Source organism: Etheostoma spectabile, chromosome 17, assembly GCF_008692095.1.
Source record: "Etheostoma spectabile isolate EspeVRDwgs_2016 chromosome 17, UIUC_Espe_1.0, whole genome shotgun sequence".
Taxonomy (NCBI): Eukaryota; Metazoa; Chordata; class Actinopteri; order Perciformes; family Percidae; genus Etheostoma; species Etheostoma spectabile.
Window position 1 is genome coordinate 481,749 of NC_045749.1, and position 6,376 is coordinate 488,124.

General features: G+C 39.9%; 1 protein-coding gene and 1 long non-coding RNA gene across 3 annotated transcripts in view; both read right to left on the reverse strand.

Moving 5' to 3' along the window:
• Positions 1-6,376, reverse strand: part of nrg3a (neuregulin 3a) — a 412,241-nt gene that overhangs the window by 359,028 nt on the left and 46,837 nt on the right. The window lies entirely within an intron of this gene.
• The window catches only part of LOC116705078 (uncharacterized), a 17,150-nt gene continuing 15,177 nt past the window's right edge, over positions 4,404-6,376 (reverse strand). Inside the window, exon 3 of the long non-coding RNA XR_004335840.1 lies at positions 4,404-4,537. This is a non-coding gene — a long non-coding RNA (uncharacterized LOC116705078). The remainder of the gene's footprint in view (positions 4,538-6,376) is intronic.

Sequence of the window (6,376 nt, forward strand, 5' to 3'; positions counted from 1 at the left end):
CTCGACTCACATCGGGGAGTGACAGCCGTTGTCGCTCTTAATAATGTGTTATCTCACAGAGCCACGGTCGAGCTGCTGCTCTGCCTGGTGCGCTCCATACAGACACTAAAGGGTGATTGTTGCTTTGGTTTTTTGACACTGAGCGCCACTGACCGAGCATCAGTATTTGATTAGTTGGCAATGAGACCGAGTTGGTAGTATAGATGGTGTGTTTTTTTTGTTGTGGATTTGAATTAGGCCTGCTTTAGGTGGTGTGCACCTTGCTTCACACGCAATTTCAGCCTGATTTTAAACTGATGCAGTATTAGGACACTCCTTGTCATTACTTCTAAAAGGTACACACACGGACATACACACACATACAAACCACACTTCAAGCAGAATTAACATTACAGGCCTATCCACAGTTTCTACTTCCTCTTCCTCCTTCATTCTTTATGTAATAATAATGGACCAGTCAGAATTTAAAATCTAACCTCAGTTTAGCTTTTGATCCTTGCATCTTCAGCTTTTCTGCCTTTATCTTCCTTTTTTCCAGACCATCAATTTACAATTGTATTCCTTAATACTGACCTTCCACTATTCAGTTCCATTCAAAATATTGACCTTTGCCATGTCTGCGTAATGCATGTGAAGCTGTATAGAACCCAATTTCCTTCTGTAATACTTTTTCTTTTAAATCCTCCAATCCATGGGTGGGCATCAGATGTTACATACTCAGAATGCACCACCATGGAGGTCAAAAGGCTGTGGCCTCCTATGATACCAATCAGAACAGATGAAACTTGCTGTACCATAGCTTAGGCTTAAGCTTTTGCCCTAGAGCTTAATACATGTGACAGTATGTTAGCTACATGTTAGCACACCACCACTTTTCTTCATGGTGGTGTTGGCATGCCATCAGTTCATCCGTGAGCTTGATTTACTGAAACATCCTAAGGGTTATGACTATTTTAAACCATGTTTGAACTGCTGTAGTGTATGTTCTGTTTTAATCACATGCTAATCAAGCACATTCTCCGACACTACAAGACATTAGGTTTTAAAATAAGCCTCATAGATGCATTTTGGCCATGCAGTTCTTATACTATAAGCTTTTTCCTTTGGGAAAGGAAAATGGATGGAAATCAAGCAAGTAGAGGTGGATTCAAACAAACTTTCAGGGTTGCATGCTAGAGTCTGCTGTAGGAGTTCTATCTCTCAGCTGGTCTGGGGGTGTTTGAAATCCACCAGGATGAGCTGTAGAAAGCCGCATAGAAAAAGGACATTTTGGCTATACTCTGCTGGGCATTTTACCACCATGACTCTAACGACCACTATGGTCTGAAAATGCATCTTTACATGTAGGCATGGATGGATGGCTTGGTGTGAGCAATATTTTACAGTCCATGAAGATGGAATATGGCTTACATGGTTGACTAAATATTATCTATTCTAAACCATGTTCAAGAACTGAATATTTGGTAGACCAGCAAGTAAGTTTCAATTAACGGTAGATCTTTTATCAAGTAAGATTCAAGAACTGAATCTTTGATTGACTTCATCAGAATTTAAAGTGTCAAGCGAACCCTAGTTTTTCTGACCTCTTCACATTTAAATCCCAGAGATGATACGTGGATCAAATGGGCCCACTAATCTAAATCCTAAACCCGTCAAGGACAACAAACTACAGTTTGGTTTGGAGCAAACCATGCAACTAAAAAGGGTCTCTGGGATATTGCCTAGTGGCCAGTTGTAGTCTTGGTTAATACCAGAACAGAACTATATAACAGAAGGGCAACAAAGGTGAATTAAATAAAGCATGTTTTCTCATGGCAGCCTGCTTTGGCGTGATCATTATCAACCAACTGGTCACATAGAGTGAAGCACAGAGATTGAAGCATAGGGGAAAAGCATCTTGTTACTTTTATTTGAAGAAGGAATGCCAGAGATCAAACGGTATTTCAGCGTTCAAAATACTCAGAATAGCAGATAATGCACTAGTTTCAAAGGTTCAACATATAATACTATACAAATTAAAATTAAGAATCTTCTGTTTGTGGACAGCAGGTCACACAGCTCGGCAGCAGTGTTTTTAATAAACCCCTGGAGGTTGCAGGGTGGGACCTTTGACATGACGGATTCCACTGTGAGATTTACAGGGCTTTTCAGTTCAGATTGTGTCCCATGTAATCTATATCCTGTCCCTAGGATTGAGTACAGAACTTCAACCTAAATCCTATTAGTTTGATTTGTTTTCATGAACCGTCAATGTTATGAGCCTACACAGTTAGCACCTTTAACCTTGTAACCCACATTGAGAAAGGAGATTTTATAGTTTGAGGGGTTTCTGTAAATAACATCACAGAGTACGGTCTAGACCTGCTCTTTTATGAAAAGCGCTGTGAGATAACTGTTGTTGTGATTTGGTGCTATAGAAATAAAATGGAATTGAATAGAAAATCGTTTCTATGACTAACGTGGTTACAGAATGAAATGTAACACCTCGTCCATCATCATCTGCAGCAAAGTGATGTTTGACAGTCTGGAAGAGGTCCTCCAGACAATTAGTAGACTGGTGTGTTTTAAGTGGGCGCAATGACCCCACAACATTATTCATCTAGTGGTATTTAACTGAAAAGTGCAGACACAACATACAGACACAAAGAAATTGATATGTAATAACTATCGTAGCTGTACGCAATCTTTATAACACTGTGCCCTTGTGGTGGTTCAGCCACGCTCAGAAGTTAATTAATACTTATTATATATGAAGACTTCTCTTTTTTAGATGCAGCCTATTTTTTAAATAATTCTTCCTTACTTATACCACACTGTACCTTTTATTCTTGTATTTCATATCTGTCTTATTCTATTCTAGCCAATGTATTTTAAACTGTTTTTAACTGCTCCTTAATGTTACTTTGAATGGGCTTATTGCTTAAATGTGCTATACAAATGAAACAGTTTTGCCTACTCTATACACACATACAGAAAACTAATAGCAGTTTTGAAATGTGCATCTATTTCTGCATATATGTGTGTGTGTGTATGTTTCAGAGAGTCAGAGAAGGAGATAATGATAAAAGCACAGTTCATCACGCTCCATATGCAAATGTTTGGCATCTACGTTTGCGTGTGCAGTTTGGTGTTACTAGTATCTGTTTCCTGGAAGCTCTTGGCCTCTGTTGCAGACAGCTTCTCGGCCTGAGCTGCCATTGTAATTATTATTTACTGATTTGTAATTGCTTGTTGAGTCTCACAGGGCAGCATGTAATCACACTCATTCCCCTCTAAAGTAATTGTTTCTGTTCAAACTAAGGTTGAATGCACTGACTGCAGTGGTAGCACATCATGCTTTCGTTGCCAATTGTTATGAAGTTATATTTTGTGTGCTGCACCCTGTGCTGTTGTGTTGAATGGAGTCACAATATTGATTTCCATTGTGTTAGAGAATATTCTAGTGCTTTGCACTACAACATGCACCAATTCTGCCTCCTAAAAAAAATCTTAATACACACATAACTAATTTGCAAGAGCACGTGTTTGTCACCTGAATTGTGTTTATTTTTTTATAACATACAGTGATCAGAATAAGGTTTTACCAAACTTATCTGTTCAATGCCTTTAGTTTTGTTAAATAAAAAAAAAAAAGAAATATATATATATATATATATATATATATATATATTTTTTTTTATTTTTTTCTTAGTTAATGATTATTTTAACAAGTCAGGAAGCATTGCCTTTAAAAAAAAAGTGTTTAAGTAGCCTGAACCAGGACTGTAGCCAGGGTTTTAGAGAGACTAGACAGACAGACTCAGAAATGGCACTTACTAAGGAAGGCTCATTGTGGGACTGGCTCTAGTGGCTGGAGGTCTGCACCAAGGCTGAATTTTGGGAAAGAGACTTCAGATACAGTATTAGGGGACCACTAAGGTCTATATAGAAGAGACTTCAGATACAGTATTAGGGGACCACTAAGGTCTATATAGAAGAGACTTCAGATACAGTATTAGGGACCACTAAGGTCTATATAAAGAGACTTCAGATACAGTATTAGGGGACCACTAAGGTCTATATAGAAGAGACTTCAGATACGTATAGGGGACCACTAAGGTCTATATAAAGAGACTTCAATACAGTATTAGGGACCACTAAGGTCTATATAGAAGAGACTTCAGATACAGTATAGGGGACCACTAAGGTCTATATAGAAGGACTTCAGATACAGTTTAGGGACCACTAAGGTCTATATAAGAGACTTCAGATACAGTATTAGGGGACCACTAAGGTCATATAAAGAGACTTCAAGATACCAGTATTAGGGACCACTAAGGTCTATATAGAAAGAGACTTCAACAGTATTAGGGACCACTAAGGTCTATATAAGAGACTTCAGATACAGTATTAGGACCACAGGTCTATATAAAGAGACTCAGATACCGTTTCCGGGGACCACTAAGGTCTATATAAAAGAGACTTCAAGATCCAATGTTAGGGGAGCAATAAGGTCTATATAAAAGCATCCAACGAGCAGCATGTCATGGTACCTTTACTGTGCATTGTCCTAATAAAAAAAAAAATCTATCTTAATCATATTAACGCTAGCCAATATATTACCCACCCATGTTTTGTTTTTATTGTCAAATGTTAACTCTCACCAGTTTGCTAACACCTACCAAGGACTAGACCTTGAGCTAAACCTATCACTGTGTGAAGCAGCAGGTGATCGTCGCTATGACTCCTGTGCTGCAGGAACTCCCCCTTCCTGGACTGGGAAAAGCACTGCCAGTAAACACTATCCATTATCCAGGCAGCACTTATGTTTCATCCAAAATGTAATTTGCAAAAAGAAATGTATCTTCATACATACAGTTCATCTCTTTCTGCGTTACAATAACACTGATTTGTTTCCGACCAAAAACTGCCCCGTCCTCAGAAGTGAGCATAACATCTGTTGTTGATAATTACTGTACTGTAGTCATTGAGCACGAGACAGAAGGAAAATGGATGAAGGAGCGAAAAGAAGAGAAAACAGCAAATAAGAAAGAGAGAAAATGCCTTTTAATGGCCTGTCAGCAAATGCTAAAGGACGGCTATTAGTGAAATACCACTTTGCAACTTCATCAATATTTCAGTAGCATGTCAAAGGCTAAGCAGCAGCCAGCTCCCTCTCTCCCACAACCCCTCTATCTTCCTCTCTCTTTCCATCCCTTTCACCGGAGGGGGGGTAAGGAGAGTAAGATCTAACCACGAGGGTAAACAGCTGAACGCTGTCAGGAGTCCAACCCTTGGTTGAGTCTGTTCTTTACGTGTATGCAAAGGTTTCCGTGCACAAATGAACACACAAAAAAACAACAAAACAGTCTTCCCCTTCGCTGAACGCTCTCCCAGCCTTGATTAGCCTCGGGACAACCTGCCATGACTCACTCCTGTACAGTCCTCTGTGCTCCATGTGCCCCATCCCAAAATGAACATCGTCATGTTGTAAACAAAACGGAGTCCTCTATGCTCCTTTCATCTCTATACTGAAATCACTCTTTGACCTTTACTCCCTCAATCTTCAGACTGTGTTCTACTGTGCTGCTGAACACACTGCAGAATCTCTGCCTAACTGGTTTTAGGGTCTCTAATATTCTTAATCCTTATCGATTTGCCTGCAGCCACTTTGGGACCAGGCTGCCCCTAGTGAATGAGAGAAATTACCTGCAACACTGAACAAATTAAACAGTCATTTGCTCCGAGCTAAAGCCAGGCTCTGTACAGCATCCAAGCAGTATATCCACATTTTCTGGTTAGCCCAGGACACATGCCCTCTCCCATCACACCCCCATCTCTCTCTCTCTCTCTCTCTCTCTCTCTCTCTCTCTCTCTCTCTCTCTCTCTCTCTCAGAAGACAGATAAGCACCCTCCATAGGTAGGCCTCACTTATACTGTATTTACGAGGGCTTGTCTCATAGGGATTGGGTATGAAATCCTCTCTATTGGTCACACCTATGCTGAAAGGGATGTGGCAGGTGTTATTGAATAGGCAAGGGGCCTTTCGTCAAGTTAAATTCTTATCAAATAGTGAGAGGAATAATCGTGGCTTTGATGGGGATGAAATGCACACACATGCATCAACCACCACCAATCAAACGTGCTTTGAGCTTGCACACATACAGAGATGTACAAACACAAACAAATAGGAGCACACATGCACAGTATTAGAGGTGCACCCACAAACTTAGAGATCATGTGCACACAAAAGCACCATCCCAAACCACTAGCCGGTCATTAAAGTGTAAAGACCCAATGACTTTGACTTTGACTTTTTGAAGACTTTAATTTGTTTTATGTTTCCATGCTTGTCTTTCCTTGTGTTTCCTCCTTTGTGTGTGTGTGTGTGTGTGTG